Source organism: Hylobates moloch, unplaced genomic scaffold, assembly GCF_009828535.3.
Source record: "Hylobates moloch isolate HMO894 unplaced genomic scaffold, HMol_V3 SCAFFOLD_1, whole genome shotgun sequence".
NCBI classification, from domain to species: domain Eukaryota; kingdom Metazoa; phylum Chordata; class Mammalia; order Primates; family Hylobatidae; genus Hylobates; species Hylobates moloch.
Genome location: NW_026652276.1, coordinates 105,101,642 through 105,128,551, shown reverse-complemented (window position 1 = coordinate 105,128,551; position 26,910 = coordinate 105,101,642). Strand labels below are relative to the sequence as shown.

Here is a 26,910-nt window from a genome sequence, read left to right as displayed (position 1 = left end):
TAGTAGAGGTGGCGTTTCACCATGTTGGCCAGGCTGGTCTCAAACTCCTGACCTCAGGTGATCAGCCTGCCTCGGCCTCCCAAAGTGCTGGGATTATAGGCGTGAGCCATCATGCCCGGCCAGTCCTCTCTATCTTAACCTTCACAAAGAAACTTTGAAATGGTATTCAGTTTTTGTTACTGCTTTCCTCAGGCCTTTTCTGTCTTTAACACCAACCTCTTCTGCTCAGCCCATTGAACACTCATTCTGGGCCCATGGGCCTAGGCTCACGCCTGTAATCCCAGCACTTTGGGAGGCCAGGGTGGGCAGATTGCTTGAGTCCAGGAGTTCGATAGCAGCCAGGGCGACATGGCAAAACCTTGTCTCTACAAAAAAGCCCCCAAAACTAGCTGGGTGTGGTGGCACACACCTATCATCCCAGCTACTAGGGAGGCAGAGGCGGAAGGATCACTTGAGCCAGGGAGTTGGAGGCTGGAGTGCGCCGAGACTGCACCACTGTGCTCCAGCCTGGGCAACAGTGTGAGTGAGACTCTATCTCAAAAAACAAACAAACAAACAAACAAAAAAACACTCATTCTGTTTCACAGAATGGTTTATAGAATGGTGTGTTGGCTGATTCTGTAATCACAGAAATCAGTTAAGCGCTTTAAAGTAAATGTTATTCTGTCTTTTGGTAATAGCAATTACCACCATCTAATGTACTACTGTAAATAATTATTGTTTATTCCCTCCTCCACCTCCTCAGCACAGGTACTTTGTGTTTTTTTTGTTTGTTTTGTTTTTGAGGCGGAGTTTCACTCTTGTTGCCCAAGCTGGAGTGCAATGGCACAATCTTGGCTCACTGCAACTTCCACTTCCCGGGTTCAAGTGATTCTCCTGCCTCAGCCTCCCAAGTTGCTGGGATTGCAGGCATGTGCCACTGCGCCTAATTTTGTATTTTTAGTAGAGACGGGGTTTCTCCATGTTGGTCAGGCTGGTCTTGAACTCCCGACCTCAGGTGATCTGCCCGCCTCGGCTTCCCAAAGTGCTAGGATTACAGGCGTGAGCCACTGCACCTGGCCTTACTTTTGTTTTATCCTCTGTTGTACCCTCAACGTAGCACACATTAGGCACTTAGGAAGAATCTGAGAAACAAATTAGTTAATCCTTACTTTACCAATAATGAATAAAGACTGAGAAATTCGGGCCTGGCACGGTGGCTCACACCTATAATCCTAGCACTTTGGGAGGCCAAGGTGGGCGGATCACTTGAGGTCAGGATTCAAAACCAGCCTGGCCAACATGGTGAAACCCTGTCTCGACTAAAAATACAAAAAAAAATATGAGCTGGAGGTGGTGGCAGGCGCCTGTAATTCCAGCTATTCAGGAGGCTGAGGTGGGAGAATCGCTTGAACCTAGGAGGCGGAGGTTGCAGTGAGCCGAGATCGCACGACTTAACTCCAGTGTGGGCGACAGAGTGAGACTCTCAAAAAAAAAAAAAAAAAAAGACCGAAAAGTTAGGCAACCTGTCCAAGAACACTACAGCGACAATTAGCAAAGCTGGGATTTCAACCCAGGTCTATCTCACAGCCACAGCACAGTATTTTCTTTTTTTTTCTTGCTGTGGCTGCACGTTACGCCATAGATGGCATCCAGGACGCAGAGCAATTAGTATTTACTGTTTTTAACATTCCTTACATGGGAATCACGTAAAGAGGTAAACAGGATTCAATTTGTGATTCAACCATTAATACTTTGTGACACTGGCTAATTTATTTCACTTGTGAATGTCGGTTATGTTTTTTTTTGAGACAGGATCTCGCTCTGCTGTCACCCGGCCTGGAGTTCAGTGGAGGGATCTCTGCACCCTCGACTTCCTGGGCTATCAAGCGATCCTCCCATCTCAGCCTCCTCGGTAGCTGAGACCACAGGTGCCCGCCATCATGCCCTGATAATATGTAAAATTTGTTTTTGTAGAGACGGTGATCTTGCTCTGTGGCCCAGGCTGGTCTCGAACTCCTGGACTCAAGCGATCCTCCTGCCTGGGCCTCCTAAAGATTCAGCTGCTTTTGGATCAACCGATCGCCTTAAGACCTTTTCACTCGAACAGCTGTCACATCCTAGGATCCGCGAAGGGTTGAAAGTCAGAGTTTTTGAAGCGTCCCTCGGCGCAGTGGCTCCGCTCCACCTCCCATTCACGCTACCACAGCGGCCGCAGCCCCAGGAGTCGCCGCCGGGCCAGCGTCGCCCTCCAGCTGCTGCGCGTCGGAAGCCGGAAGCAGGGACTGAGCCACAGACTAGGAAACGCCGGTTTCTCCGGGGCTCCCCAGCGCCCCAGCTTTAGCCTGGAGGCCGCCCTCTTCCATTTGCTCTTGGGCATGAGGGCGGTACCCCACTCTGCTCGACCCTTTGGATCCGCTTGCACTTCCTCCCGTCCAGAGTCAAAGGCCCCGGAAGTGACGTTTACGCGCCGTGCGTAACGTGCGTTCGCTGGCGGTGTCGGGGGCGGGGCGTGCAGGAGGGTGGGTGTGAGGCGGGAGCTGCGGCGGAGCCCAGACCTACCCGAGCGAAGCGGACGAGCGGCGGTTTGGACGCCGGCGGACACGCGGGCGAGGTACGGAGCGGACGGACTGGGGCTAAGAGCTGCTCGGCTCTCAGCTACAGGAGCGGGGCGGCGGGGCGTCTCGGGCTGGGGGTGGCAGGGCGGTCGGTCCGTGCCGTCCGTGCGGCCGGGACAGTTGCGCGTCGGTGCCTCCCGCTGTCCTTCGTCCCATATTCCGTCTCCGTCCGCGCCGCCTTCCCCGTTCCAGGCCGCCCTCGGCTCCCTTAATACTCAGAGTGCGCGGCCTCTCAGTCCCAGACGCTAGTTGCCGGGATCTCCAGCGCCGGCCGAGCCCCGACGGCCTGACGCGGAGCATTTCCTGGCCGCCTCCCTCTCCGGCGGCTCCCCTCGGCCCGGCTCCCACCTTCCGTCCAGGCCGCTGGCTCCGAAGCAGCGTCTGTGGTCGCACGGGGCCCCTCCCACGACCTCCTTGGAACGCGCTGGTATGGGACGCTTGGACCCAGACCACAGCCCCCGGCCGCGGCAGGGGCGCCGGGACTTGATCCCGCGTCACCCTGAGGGGACAGAAGCGTCCCGGAGTTGGGAGGGGATTTGAAGCCTGTGGTCCTGACTTCCACCCCGTGGCTGAGGGCGAGGCTGCGGGGCTGGGGTTAGGAGCAGAAGTCTCTACTTCCGAACCGTCTGGGAGAAGAGCCGAGGGATGCCCATCACGGCAGTTTAGGGAGAGAGAGGGAGGGACTCTGCCGCTTTGGAGGCTGGGTCATAGGCAGCTGGCGGTGTCTCCGCGCGGGTGACCAATCCTGGCGGTTGGGAAATGTGTCGTGGGCGCCCGTGGACTCGTTTTGCCTTTGAAATTAAATAGGAAATTTTCCCTGGACGAGTTTACAGGAGCACCTTGGGAGTTGGTTTTTGGCTTGGAGAGCTGCTTTCCCCCCTCTAAACCTAGAACTGCTTTGTTTTTCTTTATTTTTTTTTCGAGATGGGATCTCACAGTGTTGCCCAGGTAGGTGTGAAACTCCTGGCCTTAAGCAATCCTCCTGCCTCGGCCTCCCAGAGTGTTGGGATTATAGGCGTGAGCCATCGCGCGGCTTTAACTGCTGTTAAAGAGTCTGTTCCGGCCGGGCGCGGTGGCTCACACCTGTAATCCCAGCATTTGGAAGGCCGAGGCGGGCGGATCATGAGGTCAGGAGACTGAGACCATCCTGCCTAACACGGTGAAACCCCGTCTGTACTACAAATACAAAAAAAAAAAATTTGCCGGGCGTGGTGGCGGGCACCTGTAGTCCCAGCTACTCTGGAGGCTGAGGCAGGAGAATGGCATGAACCCGGGAGGCGGAGGTTGCAGTGAGCCGAAATCATGCCACTGCACTACAGCCTGGGTGACAGAGCTAGACTCCATCTAAAAAAAAAAAAAAAAAAGAGTCTGTTCCTTAAAATTGTTGTACCAAGAAACTTGCCAGAGATGCAAGAAAATGTGATTATATTGTTAATATTTAATGATAAATAACATTTTGCTTTTAAGAGTTACTGATTCATATCCGCAGGATTAAGAAATGTTCAGGATTTGAATTTTTAATGACCTTCCAAGTAGTCAAGTTTCTGCTCTCTAGAAGTTAGCCAGTTGAGGAGAAGGGACAGTCAAGATACTTTCAATACAGTGTGGTAAGGAGTGTGAGCTAAGATGGAGCACCGAGGAAGGAACCGGGCATTTAGGCCATGCTGTTGGGTGTGGAGCCTGGAAGAGATCAGGGAATACTTTCTGCATGTGTCTTGAAGAATGAGTAACATTCAGACTAACAGGGTGGAGTGAGGGAGAGGGGGGAACTAAAGGAGAGGAGGCCAGTAAGTACAAGGAGGTGCTTATTTATTTATTTATTTAGAGAGAGGGTCTCACTTTGTCACCCAGGCTGGAGTACAGTGACACGATCACGAGTCACTGAAGTCTCAACTGCCTGGGCTCAAGTGATCCTCCCACCTCAGCCTCCCTAATAGCTAAGACTGCAGATGCGTGCCACCACACCCAGCTGATTTTTAAATATTTTGTAAAGATGTTGTCTTGCTGTGTTGCCCAGGCTGGTCTCAAACTCCTGGACTCAAGCAGTCCTCCTGCCTCAAGCGTCCCAAGTGCTGAAATTACAGGCATCAGCTACCAAGCCTGCAGGGGTGGTTATTAAAGTGAAAAAGTGCAGGACAGAGATGTAGGAGCTTAGGCTTCATCTGATGGTGACAGAACCAGGGAAAGTTTTTTAGCTGGGTCCTTGTGTGGTTAAAATGGGTCTCTCTGGCTGGGCGTGGTGGCTCATGCCTGTAATCCCAGCACTTTGGGAGGCCGACGCGGGCGGATCACTAGGTCAGGAGTTCGAGATCAGCCTGAGCAAGATGGTAAAACCCCGTCTCTACTAAAAACACTAAAATTAGCTGGGTGTGATGGCGCCTGCCTGTAATGCTAGCTACTCAGGAGGCTGAGGTAGGAGAATTGCTTGAACCTAGGAGGCGGAGATTGTGGTGAGCCAAGATTGTAGCAGTGCACTCCAGCCTGGGCGACAGAGCGAGACTTCATCTCAAAAAAAAAAAAAGAAAGGCTCTCTCTTTCTTCCTTTCTCCCAGGCTGGAATGCAGTGGCAGGAACACAGCTTACTGCAGCCTCCACCACCCATGCTTAAGCGATCCTCTTGTCTCAGCCTCCCAAGTAGCTGGGACCACAGGCCTGCCACCTACTAATTTAGCTTGCCTGGCTAAATTTTTTTTCTTTTTTTGATACGGAATCTGGCTCTGAGTGCCCTCCCGGGTTCACGCCATTCTCCTGCCTCAGCCTCCTGAATAGCTGGGACTACAGGTGCCTGCCACCATGCCCAGCTAATTTTTTCTATTTTTAGTAGAGACGTGGTTTCGCCATGTCAGCCAGGATGGTCTCAATCTCCTGACCTCGTGATCCGCCCTCCTCGGCAATCCAAAGTGCTGGGATTACAGGTGTGAGCCACCGCACCTGGCCTAAATTTTTTTGTCAGCCAGGATGGTCTCAATCTCCTGACCTCGTGATCCGCCCTCCTCGGCAATCCAAAGTGCTGGGGTTACAGGTGTGAGCCACCGCACCTGGCCTAAATTTTTTTGTAGAGCTGGAATCCTTATATGTTTCCCAGGGTGCTCTCCAACCCCTGGCGTCAAGTGATTCTCTAGCCTTGGCCTCCCAAAGTGTTGGGATTACAAACATGAGCCACTGCACCCGGCCCTAAAAGGGAATTTTATGTAGCTCTTACACACAGGCTGCTATGTAGCTGATAAGGATAAATGTTTTCAGTGTAGTGCTTGATTATTTGCTTTTTTCTTTTCTTTTCTTTTTTTTTTTTTTTTTTAAGACAGAGTCTTGCTCTGTGACTGGGCTGGAGTGCAGTGGCGTGATCTTGGCCACTGCAACCTCCGCCTCCTGGGTTCAAGCGATTTGCGTGTGTCAGCCTTCTGAGTAGCTGGGACTGACTATAGGCGCACACCACCACGCCCAGCTAATTACTGCTGTCTTGTATTTTAATTTTCTCTGCTTATTAGATGTTTGAAATGATGCCAGGCATGGTGGCTCACGCCTGTAATCCTAGCACTTTGGCAGGCCAAGGTGGGAGGATTGCTTGAGGCCAGGAGTTGGAGACCAGCTTGGGCAACATAGCAAGACTGCATCTCTACAAAAAAAAAAGATGCTTGAAGTAAATGTATACTCATTTCCTAGTTGTTTCTTTCTGTAAGGATGTCTGACCCGGCTAATTTGTAAACAGGAATTCTGCATTCATTTCTGTCTTTGCATTCTCAACCCCAATTGAGCACACAAGTGTTTAATGAGTACTTGACTGATTTGATAAGAATAATTCATTGATTTCTTTGATTTTTTTGTTGCTGATTTTCAGTGAAAAAAATGTTATCAGCCGGGCACAGTGGCTCATGCCTGTAATCCCAGCACTTTGGGAGGCCAAGGCGGGCGGATCATGAGGTCAGGAGATCCAGACCATCCTGGCTAACACGGTAAAACCCTGTCTCTAATAAAAATACAAAAAATTATCCGGGCACGGTGGTGGGCACCTGTAGTCTCAGCTACTCGGGAAGCTGAGGCAGGAGAATGGCGTGAACCCGGGAGGCGGAGCTTGCAGTGAGCTGAGATTGCGCCACTGCACTCCAGCCTGAGCGACAGAGTGAGACTCCGTCTCAAAAAAGAAAAAAAAATATTATCAGTACTTACTCATTGTGATGTCTACATATAGAACTAAGATTCTGTTTACTTATGTGAGTCTTTGGCTAGTGACATAGAATTTCAGTCTTGACTGTGTGAGTTTAATTTCTGGCACGTAGGGTTTTATTGGCTGCAGAGGAAACATCTCTAGCAGAGATGACCTATCCCTCAAATGTAGGAAATACCTGTATGAACCTAACACCTGTGACTCAGAATAGAAATGGTATCAAGTGAGTGGCTTCTTAGCCCATCAGTAAAGTTATCACACCATAGGCTGGGCGTGGTGGCTCACACCTGTAATGCCAGCACTTTGGGAGGCTGAGGTGGGCAGATCACTTAAGGCCAGGAGTTTGAGACCAGCCTGGATCAAGATGGCAAAACTCCGTCTCTACTAAAATACAAAAAACTTAGCCAGGCATGGTGGTGTGCGCCTGTGATCTCAGCTACTCGGGAGTCTGAGGCACAAGAATCTCTTGATCCCGGGAGGCGGAAGTTGCAGTGAGCCGAGATCGTGCCACTGCACTCCAGCCTGGGCAACAGAGTGAGACTCTGTATAAAAAAAAAAAAAAATTAAAAAAAGGTGATCACACTAAAACCAAGAGTTTCAGGCTGGTGCAGTGGCTCATGGCTCATGGCTATAATACCAGTGCTTTGGGAGGCCAAAGTGGGAGGATCGCTTGAGCCTAGGAGTTCCAGGCTGCAGTGAGCTGTGATCAAGCCACTGCACTACAGCCTGAGTGACAGAGTGATACCCTGTCTCTATAAAAAGAAGTTTCATAGTACAGGCCAAACATCTTGAAAGTCTTATTAAATACACACTTCTATCATAGAGCACTGTAGAAGCATCATGTGTGTTATTTCACATGGCTGAAGTGAGTTTAAATGATCTGGACTATTGTTACAATATGTAAACATGTGAAACAACAGTTATCCCACTTAATATTATTCAACTTATGTTTATCTCTTTGATGTTTGGATAAAGCTCCTAAAATGCTTTAGGAAAACATTATACTTTTATGGTGCTCTTTTCGTTTCCTGTGAAATTTCCGTTTTCAATGAAGTTACTGTCAGTGGGATAGGAAGTGTAATTTTTTTTTTTAACATTTTTTTTTTCTTTTTGAGACAGAGTCTGGCTCTGTTACCCAGGATGGAGTGCAGCGGCGCAATCTCGGCTCACTGCAACCTCTGCCTCCTGCGTTCAAGGATTCTTCTGCCTCAGCCTCCCGAGTAGCTGGGATTACAGGCACGCACCACCACACCCAGCTAATTTTTTTTTGTATTTTTAGTAGAGACGGGGTTTCACCATATTGGCCTGGCTGGTCTCAAACTCCTGACCTCGTGATCCACCCGCCTCGGCCTCCCAAAGTGCTGGGATTACAGGCGTGAGCCACGTGCCCAGCAGGAAGTGTAATTTTTATTTATAATATAACTTTTTTTTTTCTTTTTTTGAGAACGGAGTCTAGCTCTGTCACCCAGGCTGGAGTGCGGTGGCACGATCTCTGCTCACTGCAACTTCCGCCTCCCCGGTTCAAGCAATTCTTGTGCCTCAGCCACCTGAGTAGCTGGGAATATGGGCTCCTGCCACCACGTCCGGCTAATTTTTTTTTTTGCCGGGGTGAGACTGCGTTTCAGCCTTGTTGCCCAGGCTGGAGTGTAATGGTGTGATCTCGGCTTACTACAACCTCTGTCTCCTGGGTTCAAATGATTCTCCTGCCTCAGCTTCCCAATTAGCTGGTGTTAACAGGCACGCGCCACCATGCCGAGCTAATTTTTTTATTTTTAGTACAGATGGGGTTTCACCATGTTGGCCAGGCTGGTCTTGAATTTCTGACCTCAGGTGATCCACCTGCCTTGGCCTCCCGAAGTACTGGGATTACAGGTGTGAGCTACCATGCCCGGCCCTAGTGGAACATTTTAATTTGTTTCTGGTCGCATAGCTCTCTTGGCAATGGTCGCTAAGAGGGCCAAAAACCATTATTATGATCAATTAATTAAATGTGGTTAAAAGTCAGAAGTTAGAATAAGTATGTGTTCATGAATGCGTAAAATATTACACACTGAGAGAGTATTAAGCTTTTTTATTTTCCCCCAGTAACAGTGAGGAGATTGCTGGAATCTCTGAAGCAGAAATGTAACAAGAGTTTTGAGGGCTCTAAATTCTCTGCTGTTTCACCCTAAGGAATGGTTTGGCAGCATCCTCTATGCTAGGCACAGAACAACTCAGGAGGAATTGTACAAAGACCTTATGAACCACATTTGAAGCTAGTCTGTTCAGTTCCCATTCAAAATAAATACACAACTGTAATTGAATTTATGGTGATTTGGTCTGTATGCTAAAATTAAAAATCGCTTTTGGGGGATTTTCACATAGGGGTATATTTATAATTTTCTGTGTGCTTTGCAGTTAAAAATACATAATGAAAGTGTTTTATTTTTGTAGTTCCTCTGTTCTACAGAGGAAATTTAAATTCTTAAAATTAGAATTTTCTAATTTTAAGCACTTTCATTTTTCCTTTAGAAGGTACTTTGGAGCACATAAAAGAAAATGCGTTTATAAATGGAACATAGAAAATGTTTGTTAATCGAAGAAAATATTTGCTTATTGTGCTATAATTTTTTTCAGTGGAACATATCATTTACTTATTCCACATCTTGTTCCAGAAAGGGTTTGTAATGACTTACAAAGATACATGTGACATACTGTTGGTAACATAACAGAGATAAGTGGGTGAGGAATTCAGGACTGAGGGGAAATTAAGATGGAAACAGGAATGAGCTGTGTACACAGAGCACTTGGACTGAAGTCTTAAGTGTAGAGGGCCACAAATTTGGCTTTGCTTTTGAGTAGCCAATTCAGAGAGAAATATAATCAGTTACATGGGTCAGTGACCATAAGACAAAAGAGATCATTTCTGCTTTGGATTCCCAAAGACTTTCCAGCATGCGTTTCAGAGGGCTGGGTGTTGAGTTTTACTTTGTGTGTTAGTAAAACTCATATTGGCTTTTTGTGTAAGACGGTGACATAACATCAAAACATTCCGTAAAAGCATTTCTCTTGCCTGCAAAATAATGTGATCCGAGTACTTAGACCTCTAGACTGATTTAAGGATCTGTTTTAGATTATCTAGATGAGTAGGTGGATTGCACATTCTCCAGCTACCTTCCATACTTTCTCAATGGATCTTTTGTAATGAATTTATCAGCAGTGGGGTTTGAGTTTGTGCTTCCTGACAAGTTCCTTGAGTGCATCTGTTTTCTGTTGTTGGTGAATCACGGAGCCATATGTTTTAATAGGCATGGTTTATCATGGGGGTGTCACGATGGGACAGTCTGACAAGGGCACATATTTGTTTGTTTTTTGAAGAAAATCACTTTATTCTAATTAACTCAACAAAGAATAAAATCGTAACAGCTAGTTTAAGGGTGCCGCACAAACATCTACCCAGCCATCTTAATGAAATTCTGCACAGTAAGAACACCCTTTTCCATTGCAGTCCTGAAGCAGGGACGGCTGTGAGAGAGGACAGGTTTACCTGACGATTACATTTTATACCTTCACTATCAGTTGTATTTTTATGCTAAATAACTTGGTTATGAGAGCTGATTTTCCATTTCTCCAATTCGAACTTTCTGATTAGACCAATCTGTTTTCAAGTCTTCACTGTTTCAGCACCTTATGGAAACCTTCACAGAGTTTTCTGTCACCCTGGTTCTGGGCACTCTCTAAAAACTGTTTTATGTCATAAGAGCAAGGCCGCTGCTGCTGTGCCGGCTGGGTTCCCTGAGGCTCTTGGTAGGTGATATCAGGCCTTGAGGCTCACCATGACTTCCTCCACTGAAGCCCTGGTGGTGGCATGACCCAGTGTATGTCCGACAGGGGCACATATGTGAATGAAAGCCACCTCACCTCCATACAGAGATGGGCTGAGGGAATACCAAATAGACTGAAGATTCATTTCTGAAGATGGGAGCAGATCCATATCCACTCGTCTTAGATGAAATGTCCAGTAAGTTGTGTTGTCTGTATTTTGCTCCAGCTGAACAGTTGCACTTTCAAGTAATAACAGTTCAAATTTATCAAATGCTAGCAGGAGCCAGGCATTGTGCTAATGGAGAGAGACCATCCTTATTCACTCCTACTCAGTAAACAGTGGGTGAAACTGCCCTTGCCTAAATATAGTTATGTAATGCTGTGTTTCCTTAATTGTATATCCATAAAACTTTTGACATTGTTTTCTAAATGTGTTCCTCAAAAAGGAGTTGGGCTGGTGACCAAAGTTTTGAATAGAATATTGTAAGAAAGCAAATACAAAGTGTAAAAACAAAAAACAGAGCCTGGCGAGGTGGTGTTCACCTGTAGTCCCAGCTACTTGGGAGGCTGAGGCAGGAGGATTGCTAGAGGTCAGGTATTAGAGGCTGCCATGCGCTATGATTGTGTCTGTAAATAGCCACTACACTCTAGCCTGGGCAACAAAGCAAGACTCCATCTCTAAAAACAAACAGGCCGGGCGCGGTGGCTCACGCCTGTAATCCCAGCACTTTGGGAGGCCAAGATGGGCAGATCACGAGGTCAGGAGATTGAGACCATCCTGGCTAACACGGTGAAACCCCGTCTCTACTAAAAATACAAAAAAAAATTTGCCGGGTGTGATGGCAGGTGCCTGTAGTCCCAGCTACTCAGGAGGCTGAAGCAGGAGAATCGCTGGAACCTGGGAGGCGGAGCTTGCAGTGAGCTGAGATCGCGCCACTGCACACCAGCCTGGGTGACAGAGAGAGACTCCGTCTCAAAAACAAACAAAACTGTAGACTAATGAAATAGAATGTCCAAAATTTATCATAACTGGTGTGTCACAAGATAATATGCTTGGGTCCTTTTTAGCAAGTTGGATTATATTTTTATTTGTGTAAATTTATTGGCCATTGCAGTTGGGGTTGTATTGAGAATATAGATTTTGTCTAATGAGAGTGTAGATTTTATTTGTAGTGAGTGCATGTGGATTTTATTTGTCTAGGGTTTTAAAAGTTATATAGTCATGAATGGACACTTTTTAATACCATTTGTGAGAAATTCAATGGCAAAGTGTTTTCATACCCATATGCTAACTGCTGATGCTTTTATAAAACATTGTTAAGGTGTTACTTGCCCCAGGAAATACAATGTTTTATGACAGAGAAAGTACTGAAATTCAGTATTTAAGTTCTTTAAATATCAGCTATATTGAGTAGACACTGCTTTCTCCCAAGAGCCTATTTTTGGTTTGTGACATATTAGGGAACAACTTGCAGACACAGTTTTTTCATTACCTGTAAGAGCACTTATAGGATGTAAGCTATTTCCTTAAAGAGGAATTTTTGCCTTTTTAATACTTCTGTCTGGTAACTCAATGCATTAAAAGATACATATTTTTCTGGTGCTATAAATATAGTGGTACATTTAAATATAATATACACACATATAATGGTGCTTGAGAAATAAGTTGAGATTATTTTAAGGTTAAGGTTCTTAGATTCTGACAGAAAAACTGATCAGCCAGTTGGACTACAGGTCCAACCAGTTCCAGCCCCAAACATGAGCAATAGTGATTTTGATAGTGATTCTGCCATTTACGTCAGTGAAATGCAAAGATTTCAGTTTCATTTTTCAGCGAATGCTTTACGTGTATTTGGAGAAGAATCTGAGTGCTAGAAAATACTCTTCTCCTGTGTTCGTTCTGCTGTTAAATACACAGTTTGAATTCTTAATTTTAGAAATACTTTTCAGATCTAGAATTTCAGTTTGACACTTACAAATTCCAATTAGCAGTTGAAATTCTTTTTTTTTTTTTTGAGACGGAGTCTCGCTCTGTCACCCAGGCTGGAGTGCAGTGGCGCGATCTTGGCTCACTGCAAGCTCCGCCTCCTGGGTTCACACCATTCTCCTGCCTCAGCCTCTCCGAGTAGCTGGGACTACAGGCGCCCGCTGACACGCCTGGCTAATTTTTTTTTTTTTTTAGTAGAGACGGGGTTTCACCGTGGTCTCGATCTCCTGACCTCGTGATCCATCCTCCTCGGCTTCCCAAAGTGCTAGGATTACAGGCGTGAGCCACCGTGCCCGGCCTAGCAGTTGAAATTCTTAATCTTTTTATATGTTTTCCCTCTTTTTTTCTTTTTCTTTTTTTTCAGACGGAGTCTCTCACATTGTTGCCTAGGTGGCAGTGCAGTGGTGTGATCTTGGCTCACTGCAACCTTCACCTGCCAGGTTCAAGCAATTCTCCTGCCTCAGCCTCCTGAGTAGCTGGAATTACAGACGTGTGCCACCGCACCTGGCTAATTTTTGTATTTTTAGTAGAGATGGGGTTTCACCATGTTGGCCAGGCTGGTCTCGATCTCCTGACCTCAGGTGATCTGCCCGGCTCGGCCTTCCAAAGTGTTGGGATTACAGGCGTGAGCCACCGTATCTGGCCCTCCCTCTTTTTTTCTGTTTTTAAAAACATACCATTAAATAAGTCTTTCTGGTAAAATCAAGTATAAATCATCTGAGCATCTGTTTCTATTATCTGCTTTTCCTGTTGGTTTTTAGTTATCTGAATGTGAGACATTGAATACAGTAAGGGTCTGGATGATGATATTTTTCTGAGAAGAAATCACTCTTCCTTTTGCAAGGCAGGTGGAGTGGGGCTGATCACCTAATACTGCTAGAGACTGAGCTGAGGGTTGAGGTTGTGTTGCAGGTTGGATAAAGCCGCATTTTGCTTTGATTTGCCCTTACTCCTAGCAGGTACCCACCTAAGACTTTCAGCTGATAGTCTGGGAGTTTATAGGAGTCCCTCCCCAACAGAGGTTTTATACTGTCATATTTGTCTCTTGAGAACAATGAGATTGCTGAAAATTTCACTCTTGATTTTCAGAGGCTTTCAGTTTTGTTTTGAAGCCTTCCCTGTGTGGCTATAGAATTTGGATTGTGTCTTCAGGGGAAAACCAGCCTCCTCCCCAGATCTTTGACTCCTATTTCACTGGGCCCTTGAGTCCCAAAAGTCATAATCTTAGGCTGGGTGCATTGGCTCACAACCTGTAATCCCAGCACTTTGGGAGGCCAAGGTGGGAGGCTCACTTGTGCCCAGGAGTTCAAGACCAGTCTGAGCAACAAAGACCCCATCTGTATAAAAAAAAAAAAAAAAGAAAGAAAGAAACTAGCCAGGTGTGGTGGCTTGAACTCAGCTACTCAGGAGGCTGAGGCTCAAGATTACTTGAGCCTAGGTGTTCGAGCCTACAGTGAACCATCATTGTGCCACTGCATTCCAGCCTGAGTGACAGTGAGACTCTGTCCCAACTGAAAAAAAAAAAAAGTCTTGGCTGGGCGAGGTGGCTCATGCCTGTAATCCTAGTGCTTTGCGAGTCCGACGTGGACGGATCTCAACAAGGTCAGGAGTTCGAGTCCAGCCTGGCCAACATGGTGAAACCCTGTCTCTACTAAAAATACAAAAATTAGCCAGGTGTGGTGGCGGGCACCTGTAATCCCAGCTACTGGGAGGCTGAGGCAGGAGAATCACTTGAAACCAGAAGGTGGAGGTTGCAGTGAGTCGAGATCATGCCACTGCACTCCAGCCTGGGGAACAAGAGTGAAACTCCGTCTAAAAAAAAAAAAAAAAGTCTTGATTTTTGTCTCTTCCAAAAGCTGTCTCATGGTTCCTCATGTTCAGAAAAGAGAGTCTCCCATTGGGAATGAAGTCATGAGAATAAATGGACATTTTCGTAATTGTGGTGTTTTCTTTATAGCAGTGGTTCTCAAAGGTAGTTCCTAGCAGTATCACCTGGAAACTTGTTAAATTCAAATTCTCAGGCCCTATCCCAGGCCAGCTGAATCAGAAACTCTGGGGTGGGACCCAGTACTCTGTGTTTTAACTAGTCTTCCAAGTGATACTGATGTGCATTCAAGTCTCAGAAACACTACTTGTCAGGTTAGTTGTTTGCTGTTTAATTTTTTACTCCCACCTTCACTGGGCCCTGGAGAGTGTGGAAGGGACAAAAGTGAGAGAACACTGTCTCTGCAGGTACTTTGCCAGTCTTCTGATGAATCGTTTGAGAAACTTAGAAAACACCTATTGAGCACCTGCTCAGTTCCTGGCACTGTGCTAAGTGGCTAAGAGCATGGGGTGGACATGTAAGCAAGTAATTGTAATAGGACATGAGTATTATAATGGCTGTATTTATAAAAAGCTACAGGAACTGGAGAGAGAATTATGCTGTCAGTGGGGAAGATGGAGTCAGATGTCCCTTGATCCTTGAACAGGGTAGGATTTGAAGGTGAACAGACAGAAGGGTATTCTAAGTGGGTTCACAAATAGGATGACCATGTAACTTATTATCCACAGGAGGTCACTTTTGAGAATCAAAGGGGGTGCTTTTAGGCCAGGACTGTTGCTTGCTAACTGGGGTGTATGATTGTCCTATTTGTAAAGAACAAGTGTTGCTGTGAACCCAGAGTTCAATGTAAATTTGTAGAAAACTCATTTCTTCTAATTATTTGTAGAGTTTACAACAATTCTTATTGGATGGTATATTTTTTTCCCTAGGGCTGCTGTAAAATATTACAGGCATACTTTGGAGATATTACGGGTTTGGTTCCACACCACTGTAATAAAGTGATTCACACAAATTTTTGTGTTACCCGGTGGATATAAAAGTTGTATTTTGGGCCAGGCTCCCTCTGCATCTCTGTGTTTCAGTTGGGGTAGGGTAATTTTCCTTTCAGTTTGAAGAGCTCTCCTTGGTATTTCTTCCGTGGATGTCTTCGCATAACAATGTTTTTTTCTCATCTGAAAATGTCTATTTTGCCATCTTTTTTTTTTTTTTTTTTTTTTTTTTTTTTTTTTAGATAGAGTCTCACAGTGTCACCTGGGCTGGTGTGCAGTGGCAGGATCTTGGCTCGCTGCAACCTCTGCCTCCCAGGTTCAAACAATTCTCTTACCTCAGTCTCCCGTGTAGCTGGGACTACAGGCATGCGCCACCACGCCCAGCTAATTTTTGTATTTTTAGTAGAGATGGGGTTTTACTGTGTTGGCCAGGCTGTCTTGAACTCCTGACCTTGTGATCCACCTGCCTCTGCCTCCCAAAGTGTTGGGATTACAGGCATGAGCCAACGTACTAGGCCATTTTTTTTTTTTTTTTTGAGACGGAGTCTTGCTCTGTTGCCCAGGCTGGAGTGCTGTGGCACAATCTCGGCTTACTGCAACGGCTGCCTCCTGGGTTCAAGCGATTCTCCTGCCTCAGCTTCTGCATAGCTGGGACTACAGGCGCCCGCCAACATGTCCATCTAATTTTTTGTATTTTTAGTAGAGACGGGGTTTCTCTATGTTAGCCAGAACAGTCTCGATCTCCTGACCTCATGATCTGCCCACATCGGCCTCCCAAAGTGCTGGGATTACAGGTGTGAGCCACTGTGCCAGGCCTTTGCCATCAGTTTTTAAAGGAAATAGTCACTGAGCACTGGATGCTAGGTGGGCAGGTTTTTTCTTTCAGCTTTTTTTTTTTTTTTTTTAAGCCATCATACTTTAGTATCTTTCAGCACTGTCAGGTTATCATCTGGCTTCTATTATTTCTGTTGAGAATTTAGCCCAGGCATGGGGGCTTATACCTGTAATCCCAGCACTTTGGAAGGCCACAGTGGGCAGATCACACGAGCCCAGGAGTTGGAGACCAGCCTAGCCAACAGGGTGAGGCCCTGTAGCAACGTGTGGTAGCCGTTTTTCAGTACATTGGCCAGTCCAGCTCAGTTGGATGTCATTTACATATGTGTCTTATATTTTAGATACAAAAGACTTCTTAAAAGCTTAGAGCATAACACAAATATTTATTTGATTGCGCCATCTAACAAATCTGAATAAATACATTTCAGGTCTAGGCATTGCGTTGTGTATTTCTCTAAACTAGTGTGTGCGTGTGTGTGTATGTGTATATCACTTTACCCAGCCACAGCAAGTGATTATGGATGAAATGGCTGCAGCAAAGCTAAAACTATGATATGCCTTTAAGAAAAAAATTCTGAGCTGAGTGCATTGGCTCATGCCTGTAATCCCAGCACTTTGGGTGGCCAAGATGGGAGGATTGCTTGAGGCCAGGAGTTCGAGACCAGCCTGGGAAATATAGCTAGATCCTGTCTCTGTTGGCTGGGCGTGGTGGCTCACACCTGTAATCCCAGCACTTTAGGAGGCCAAGGCAGGCAGATCACGAGGTCAGGATATTGAGACCATCCTGGCTAATGTGGTAAAACCCGGTCTCTACTAAAAATACAAAAAATTAGCTGGGTGTGGTGGCGGGTGCCTGTAGTCCCAGCTCCTCTGGAGGCTGAGGCAGGAGAATGGTGTGAACCTGGGAGGCGGGGCTTGCAGTGAGCTGAGATTGCATCACTGCACTCCAGCCTGGGCAACAGAGTGAGACTCTGTCTCAAAAAAAAAAAAAAAAAAAAAAAAAATTTAGCCAAGGATGATGGTGCACACCTGTAGTCCCAGCTACTTGGGAAGCTAAAGTGAAGAGGATCACTTGAGCTTGGGCAGTCATGGCTACAGTGAGCTGTGATCATGCCACTGCACTCTAGCCTGGGTTATAGAGCCAGATCCTATGTCAAATAAAGAAAAGAAAAAAAAAGTGTAAAGAAAAGAAATGCCTTTAACAGAGACCAACTAATATGTTGTAAGTTGCTGTTACTTTAGGTGGAGTTAGGAGAAACAATTTTTGGTCAGTAGCTTAGTGAATAAATTGACCATTTGTGCTGCTTCCTTGGGCAAGGGCGTAGAGAATGGTACAAAGTAGGCTACGGTAGCCAGATTATCTTGTATGTAATTTTAAGCTGTTAGTCCGGAGAATGACATGCTCAGATTAGAGTTACAATTTTGCTTAACCAAGGTGGGCGTGATCTAGTACAGTAGAAGACTGTTGTCCAGAACTCATTCCTTAAGAATGCTCCCCTGCTTGCTCTGCTCATTCCAGCAGCAATCAACTCTACATTATATTCTAGGGAGTTGATTATCATTTGGAATTATTTGTCCAAGCTAACATTTGGACAAATAATGTTTTGTTATATTTAACATTAAAACTCTGACATTGACATTCACATTCATTTTGGAAGCATTATATTTAATCATATGAAAGTTGGTGAACCTTGGATTACAGATTGCAAATGCCAATAAATCTTTTATTAGAATGATGGTGTCTTCATACCAAGAAGGTGAGGACTGAAAGATATACGAGTGTGTATAAATCAAAAGAAAATAGTAATGACATAGAAAAATGAGCAAAATCAGTTAATCAAAGAAAATATACTAGTGCTAATAAATATCTCTAAAGATGGCTAACCTTAGGGAAATGCACGTTAAATGATTTTTTTTGTTTGCCTGTCAGATTGACAAAAAATTAAAGTTCGATAATGCTATGCTTATGAGGTTATGGGAGACCAGATTCTCTCATACACTGTAGGTGGGAACGTAAATAGTATAGCCTTTTTGTCAGACCAGTTTGGTATATGTCAGAATTTTAAATGAACATACCCTTTGGCATTCCATTTCTGTTTCTAGCAAACTGCTCACATTTTGCGGTCTGCTCAAGGTCATGGTCTGCTCATAACCTTGTCCTGCTTGGCTATCAAAGATTTATAAATTTTGTTAGTACTATTTCTGAATTTAATAAAATACTTCATGTCCTGTTTACTTCAGATTTTTTTTTCTAGTCCCTTATTTGCTTTTATGTTTTGGCTACAGATAGCCTCTTAAAAACTAGCTAGATGTTTCAGTTTATGTATTTTAAGTTTTGTTTCCTTTTTGACTTTCCCTGCAGTTTGTAACCTTAGATAACCCTCACCTCTTTAGAACTTTCATGAATACTTCATTTTAGTTCTTTCCATTTTCTATTTGTCTCTAAAAACTTTAACTTTTTAAAGATACCTGTAATTAATGTAGGGGGTATCAGATTGCTGACCACTTATTGCAACAATATTTATTGAAAATTTCTCCTTCCCCCCCTTCTTCTAACATTAAATTACCTTATATATTACATTAGATTAATTTCTGAGTCAGCGTATCCTGTAGTGGTTTGACAGGTCTGTTCTTGAGTTCACAGTCTTCTAACTAGTTTGCAAATAAAAATTCAGAAAATTAATTTAGAAAATCAAAAAATAATTGAGTCTGTTTATTTTTGCTGACAGAATCATTTTGTTGAGTTCCAAAAAGTCTTGTGAGATTTTTATGGCCATTTGTAGTAAACTTACACATTTTGGAATGTTTGACACGGTTTTTTTTTGTTTTGTTTTGTTTTGTTTTTTTGTTTTTTTTTGAGACGGAGTCTTGCTCTGTCGCCCAGGCTGGAGTGCAGTGGCGCGCTCTCGGCTCACTGCAAGCTCCGCCTCCCGGGTTCATGCCATTCTCCTGCCTCAGCCTCTCCGAGTAGCTAGGACTACAGGCGCCCGCCACTACGCCCGGCTAATTTTTTTGTATTTTTAGTAGAGATGAGGTTTCACCGTGGTCTCGATCTCCTGACCTCGTGATCCGCCCGCCTCGGCCTCCCAAAGTGCTGGGATTACAAGCGTGAGCCACCGCGCCCGGCCTTGTTTGACACGGTTATAACATTTATTTTCGCACGTTATGTTAAGTATATTTCCATATTTTTATGTGGATTATACTTTCTCATTAAAATGTTTTTCAGGCCGGGTGCGGTGGCTCACGCATATAATCCCAGCACTTTGGGAGGCCGAGGTGGGCAGATCACGAGGTCAGGAGATCGAGACCATCCTGGCTAACAACGGTGAAACCCCATCTCTACTAAAAATACAAAAAGTTAGCCGGGCATGGTGGCGGGTGCCTGTGGTCCCAGCTACTCGGGAGGCTGAGGCAGGAGAATGGCGTGAACCCCAGGGGGCGGAGCCTGCAGTGAGCCGAGATCGCGCCACTGCACTCCAGCCTGGGCGATAGCAAGACTCCATCCATCTCAAAAAAAAAAAAGTTTTTCTACAGATGTTTACATATTGATGCTATTATGACTGATATCTTTTTTATACTTTCTAACTTGTTATTGTCTGTCTGTTACAAGAGTTCCACAGATTTCATGTACCTATTTAGCTTATTTCACATAAATGTGAATTCTTTTTGAAAGTTGGCCATTTTAAAGTTAATTTCTCAGCATTAATAGTGTTTTATTTTCTTCCTTTAGGCCTTCCGGATATATAGTCATCTCTCTTATATTACACAGTAAGCTCCACAGTGACTGAAATGATTTATTTTTACTTACATTTGTATCCCAAGTGCCTTTCGTACAGTAATCAATCAGTATATAAATATTTGAATGAGTGCAGAGGGAACACTATGGGAATATGTACCATATGCAGTAACTGCCTCTGGATGATGACTAAAACTTTTTTTTTTTTTTGAGACAGAGTCTCGCTCTGCCGCCCAGGCTGGCGTGCAGTGGCATGATCTCGGCTCACCGCAAGCTCCGCCTGCCAGGTTCACGCCATTCTCCTGCCTCAGCCTCCCAAGTAGCTGGGACTACAGGCACCCGCCACCATGCCCGGCTAACTTTTTGTATTTTTAGTAGAGACGGGGTTTCACTGTGTTAGTCAGGATGGTCTCGATCTCCTGACCTCGTGATTCACCCGCCTCGACCTCCGAAAGTGCTGGGATTACAGGCATGAGCCACTGCGCCTGGCCGACTAAAACATTTTTTTTTGCTTGTCTATATATATCAGGTTTTGTAAATAAAGAGTATTCTTTACTTTTCTAAGTGGGAAAAAAAATTTAAGGGAAAAAAAATCACCCATAACCCATAAGTTTTGTTTCTTTTTTTTTTTTTTGAGAAGGAGTCTTGCTCTGTTGTCCAGGCTGGAGTGCAGTGGCACGATCTGGGCTCATTGCAAGCTCCGTCTCCCAGGTTCATGCCATTCTCCTGTCTCAGCCTCCCGAGTAGCTGGGTCTACAGGCGCCCGCCACCACGCCCGGCTAATTTTCAGTATTTTTAGTAGAGACGGGGTTTCACCGTGTTAGCCAGGATGGTCTCGATCTCCTGACCTCGTGATCCGCCCACCTCGGCCTCCCAAAGTGCTGAGATTACAGGCGTGAGCCACCGCTCCCGGCCCATAAGTTTTATTTCTTAACTGAGGTCAAAGGATACCTTATACCTTATCGTTTTACTAGAATTGATTGGATGTTTCCTGTAAGTCCCAGATGAGTTGCCTGGAGAGAGGAATGACCTCTGAGGGCATGACATTGAACCCAGGAATAGAAAGCAGACCCTCAAGAAGGATCGAGGGAAACTACTCAACATCTGCAAAGTGTTTTCGTTTTGCTTTTCTGAGATGAAACTGGTTTGCATCCAGAGCCTTAAGAAAGAACACTAATAGTTCTGTGAGCTTTGTAAGTAAGCTTTGTACCTCTCTGTCCTTTTTAGGGTACCTGGACCTAGAATAAATCCCAGCCCTGGGGCACAATTTACAGAATCGTAACTGTCCCAGCAGCAGAGATCATTTTTACTCTGTCTTCCCTGACGTAAGTGGGACCAATTGAATTGTGCATTCTTTTTTTTTTTTTTTTTTTGAGACAGAGTCTCGCCCTGTCCCCCAGGCTGGAGTGCAGTGGCATGATCTCAGCTCACTGCAAGCTCCGCCTCCCGGGTTCATGCCATTCTCCTGCCTCAGCCTCCCAAGTAGCTGGGACTACAGGCGCCTGCCACCGTGTCCAGCTAATTTTTTGTATTTTTAGTAGAGACAGGGTTTCACTGTGGTCTCGATCTCCTGACCTCGTGATCCACCCACCTCGGCCACCCAAAGTGCTGGGATTACAGGCGTGAACCACTGCGCCCAGCAAATTGTGCATTCTTTATGTCCAGGTTGCTCAATCAAGCTCCTATTTATTGGAGTGCAGTGCTCCAACAGGAGCTGCGTGTGGCCCCTCGGAGCTCCCTCCTGGAAGCAGTGCTGTCGGTGGTTACCTGTCTATGGACAGGTCTGTCTGCCCAGGAGAGAAGGAGTTGAGTCTCACACAGTCGATCCCCCATGTTTCTTCCTGTGTTTACAGGATATGCTGTCTGTAGCTCTGATGTCCAATCTGGGTGTGCCGACTCTCCTACCTTCTACCATTATAGCTGTCACCACGCTATGTAGACTTTCAAATGATGTCACTCTCTTTTGGTGGTACCCTTGCTCTCTTTTTATACTTAGAAGCAACAGAATGATCTGAGTGGTGTGTTTAACTGATACACGTTAGTCCCATGATAGGTGTTTATTTTTATTAAAAAACGTTCATGTGTGATTTTTAACCAAACTTTAAAATTTGGAACAATTAATGACTTCAAATCCATAGGAAGCTGTAAAGATAGTACAGACACAGGTCCTGTGTACTCTTCTAGTTTGCTTAATGGTTACATCTTACGTAACTATAATGTAATGTCAAAACCAGGAAATTGATATTTGTGCGATGTATGTGTATAGTGTCATGCACATTTCCTCTCATACGTAGATTCCTGTAGCCACCACCATAGTCAAGATACAGAACTATTCCATTACCCCAAAGACTTCCCTTATGCCCTTGTAATCACATCCTGTGTCATCAGTCCCCAGGGCTGCCCCCAGGTTTCGTAATTCGCTCGAGGCTCTCACAGGACATATTTATTCCTTGCTGTGGTTTGTTACAGTGAGAGGATACAAAGCAGGATTAATAAAGGGTAGTTGTGCATTGAGCAGATTCTACAGGACACCAGCATTGTTAAGATTCGAAGAGTCTTCTCCCAGCAGAGTTGCCCACGATGTGCTTACTTCCCCAGCCGTAAACTCTAGCAACATGTGTGAAGTGTTTTTTATTGTGAAAGCTCATGTACACCTCAGAATCCAGGGCTTTTATTGGAGGTTGGTCACATAGTATATTAGTTCGTTCATTCTCACATAACTATAAAGAAATACCTGAGATTGAGTAATTTATAAAGAAAGGAGGTTTGGCTGGGCGCGGTGGCTCATGCTTGTAATCCCAGCACTTTGGGAGGCCGAGGCGGGCGGATCACGAGGTCAGGAGATCGAGACCACGGTGAAACCCCGTCTCTACTAAAAATACAAAAAAATTAGCCGGGCGTGGTGGCGGGCGCCTGTAGTCGCAGCTACTCGGAGAGGCTGAGGCAGGAGAATGGCGTGAACCCGGGAGGCGGAGCTTGCAGTGAGCCGAGATCGTGCCACTGCACTCCAGCCTGGGCGACAGAGCGAGACTCCGTCTCAAAAAAAAAAAAAGAAAGGAGGTTTAATTGGCTCACAGTTCGACAGGCTGTACAGGAAGCATTGCAGCTTCTGCTTCTAGGGAGGCCTCAGGAAGCTTCCAATCACAGTGGAAAGCAAAAGGGGAGCAGGAGCAAGAGATAAGGTGCTACACACGTTTAAACAATCAGATCACACAGGCGCAGAGCCGCAGGGGATGGTGTGAAACCATTCATGAGTAACTGCCCCATGATCAGATCACCTTTCACAGGCCCCACTTCCAACACTGGGGATTACAATTCAACATGACATTTGGGTGGGGACACAGTTCCAAACCATATCACATAGGCATATAGTTCCTTTGCGACTGATCACCGTTACAGCAACTCCAGAAGGAAAGCAGCTGTTTACTACAGTTTGCACAAAATATCTAGACAAGCTGGTACAGTGTGGTTCAGTACTGTAACCATACAAAACACCCGTATCATCTAGGGCATAGGGCTAGTACAAGTCCTCAGTTTCTAGGAGCTGACCAAGGGCCAGTCTAACCCAGCTGACCAAGCAGGCCCGTCTGAGAATGTGCATCATTTGAGCAACTCAGGCCTGCTGGGTTAACTGCTTACACCATTTTCCTTCCCCTCCTCTCCCTTGCCTTCACCACTCTTAACCTGGGAAAAGCACTAATTTGTCCTCCATATTTATAGTTTTGTCATTTGGAAAGGTAGTATAAATCCTAGAGTATGTGACCTTTTAGGATGCACTTTTTAGAAAACTCAACGTGTTGCTCGTGTTAATAGTTTGTTCTTTTTAGTGTTAGGTATTCTCTTGTGTGGTCATGCCCCAGTTTGTTTAACCATCTCATAGATGTTTATTTTCCCTTGTAAAGTTGGTTAGCATGTATAATTTTTTTTTTTTTTGAGACGGAGTCTTGCTCCGTTGCCTAGGCTGGAGTGCAATGGCACGGCCTCAGCTCACCACAACCTCTGCCGCCCGGGTTCAAGTGATTCTCCTGCCTTAGCCTCCTGAGTAACTGGGACTACGGGTGCATACTACCATGCCTGGCTAATTTTTGTATTTTTAATAGACACGGAGTTTCACTGTGTTGGCCAGCCTGGTCTCAAACTCCTGACCATGTGATCTGCCCGTCTCAGCCTCCCAAAGTGCTGGGATTATAGGCGTGATCCACCACGCCCAGCCAGCATTTATAATTTTAACATAATGGCTAATCACTCATGAGGGGAAGAGATTTTTGAACATTTTGTTTTTTTTTGAGACGGAGTCTGGCTCTGTCGCCCAGGCTGGAGTGCAGTGGCACAATCTTGGCTCACTGCAAGCTCCACCTCCCGGGTACATGCCATTCTCCTGCCTCAGCCTCCCCAGTAGCTGGGACTACAGGCGCCCGCCACTACGCCTGGCTAATTTTTTGTATTTTTAGTAGAGACGGGGTTTCACCATGTTAGCCAGGATGGTCTCAGTCTCCTGACCTCGTGATCCGCCCGCCTCGGCCTCCCAAAGTGCTAGGATTACAGGCGTGAGCCACCGCGCCTGGCCTGAACATTTTTAAATAATAAAGACAGACTGAGTCTTGCTGTGTTGCCCAGGCTGGTCTTGAATGCTTGACTTCAAGCCATCCTCCCACCTTCACCTCCCAAAGTGCTGGGATTATAGGCGTGAACCATTGCACCTGGCCCTGGGGAAGGGATTTTTGTATTTATTAAGCGATTAATATGTATCATTGCTTTATAGCCATGTTATTCTATGGTCTCTACAATAACCTTATTCATTCCGTTTTTGTTCTTTCAACAAAGAATTGAGAACCTGTAATATGCCCAGTTGTGCAGGAGAAAAAAACCCTTCAAACTGTGTTTTTCCTCTGCTCACGCCACAGCACTCATCAACACAGAAGACTTCCGGGACTGTATGTGTGGGGATTCTTCCCCTGCACACCACACTGACTGGGTGTCTTCTAGTTCACTTCCTGCACTATCTACCAGGAGGTAGTGTCAGATCGCACAGGGTGAGGACTCAGTCCCCATGACTGCCCCTCCTAACCCCCATCAGTTGCAACTCTGGGCCTCCAGAAGTTCTAACTGACCAGCTTCAAGTTGGGGTTCCCATGGCTCCCTTTTTAGATTCGATTAATTTGCTGAGGTGGTTTACAGAACTCAGGGAGATGCTTCTGTTTACCAGTTTATTGTAACGGATATTGCAAAGGTGAAGGAGATGCTGGGGGCGAGGAATGGGGGAAGGTGCAGAACTTCCATGCCTTCCCTGGGTGCACAACCTCCAGGAACCTCCACTGTGTTCAGCTGTCTGAAAGCTTCCTGGGCCCAGTTCTCTTGGGTTTTTATGGAGGCTTCCTGACATCAGCATTCGTCCCTCAGAGTATAGAGCTGGACCCTCTCTGCGGAGGGTTTAAGACCAATCCAGAATAGACCTTGGGGCAGGTAAAAGGAGGGTAGGAGAAAGTCAGAGAGGCTGCCCATGAGGCCTAACACACCCAGCCTTATAACAGAAGCCTGGGGCTGGGCGTGGTGTCTCATGCCTATATCCCAGCACTTTGGGAGTCTGAGGTAGGAGATCACTTGACGTCAGGAGTTCGAGAGCAGCCTGGCCAACATGGTGAAACCCCATGTCTACCTAAAATACAAAAATTAGCTGGGCATGGTGGCAGGCACCTGTAGTACCAGTTACTCGGGAAGCAGAGGCAGGAGAATCGCTTGAACCTGGGAGGCAGCGGAGGTTGCAGTGAGCTGAGACCTCACCACTGCACTCCAGCTTGGGCAACAGAGCGAGACCCTGTCTCAAAAAAAAAAAAAAAAAACAGAAACAAACAAACAAACAAAACCTAGGATGAGGGCTCTGGTAGTTACCAGCCAGGGACTGTGGACGAAAACCAATATATATTATAACACCACACTGGTACTATTTGAGTCACTAGAAATGTAACAGTGGGGAAGGAAAATAATGTCTCTGTCCTCAGCAAATTGCATTGTGGCAGTGAGAGAGACAGACCAACAGGTAAATAAGTAAATAAAAAATATTTATTAGAAATAGGGCATGGAGGCTGGGTGCAGTGGCTCATGCCTATAATCCCAGCACTTTGGGAGGCCAAGGTGGGTGGATCACTTGAGGCCAGGAATTCGAGATCAGCCTGGTCAATATGGCGAAACCCTGTCTCTACAAAAAATACAAAACTTAGCCAGGCGTGGTGCCATATGCCTATAGTCCCAGCTACTCAAGAGGCTTGAGGCGAGAGGATTGCTTGAGCCTGGGGAGGTTGAGTGTTGTAAGCCATGATCGCGCCACTGCACTCTAGTCTAGGTGACAGGGTGAGACCCTGTCTCAAGAAAAGAAAAGAAAAGAAAAAAAGAAAAAAAAGAAATAGGAGGCCGGGCGCGGTGGCTCACGCTTGTAATCCCAGCACTTTGGGAGGCCGAGGCGGGCGGATCAAGAGGTCAGGAGATCGAGACCACGGTGAAACCCTGTCTCTACTAAAAATACAAAAAAATTAGCCGGGCGTGGTGGCGGGCGCCTGTAGTCCCAGCTACTTGGAGAGGCTGAGGCAGGAGAATGGCGTGAACCCGGGAGGCGGAGCTTGCAGTGAGCCGAGATCGCGCCACTGCACTCCAGCCTGGGCGACAGAGCAAGACTCCATCTCAAAAAAAAAAAAAAAAAAAAAAAAGAAATAGGACATGAAGGCTGGGCATGGTGGCTCACATCTGTAAGAAGTTCAAGACCAGCCTGGGCTACGTGGTAAGACCCCGCTTCTACACCCCCCCCACCCCCCCAAAGAATAATAAGAAATAGGACATGGAGAAATGGCATTGGGTCCAAGACGGAGGTGAGGGTTGGGTAGGTTGGGGTAGGTAGTATTTCACAGAGGCTAGTGAAGGCCTCTCACAGTCTGATGTGAAAGCTTAGACCTAAACGATGAGAAACAAACCACCACCTGGA

General features: G+C 45.9%; 1 protein-coding gene across 5 annotated transcripts in view; it reads left to right on the top strand.

The window, feature by feature from the left end:
* The first annotated feature begins 2,502 nt into the window (after positions 1-2,502).
* Positions 2,503-26,910, top strand: part of RABGEF1 (RAB guanine nucleotide exchange factor 1) — a 72,484-nt gene continuing 48,076 nt past the window's right edge. For 2 of the 5 annotated variants that reach the window (XM_032757383.2, XM_032757374.2), the window contains exon 1: positions 2,503-2,593. The gene's annotated coding sequence lies outside the window, so the exon portion shown is untranslated. Of the gene's footprint in view, positions 2,594-6,435; positions 6,551-26,910 lie in introns of all 5 variants that reach the window. The other 3 variants (XM_058444314.1, XM_058444323.1, XM_032757363.2) reach the window with 3 other exon arrangements.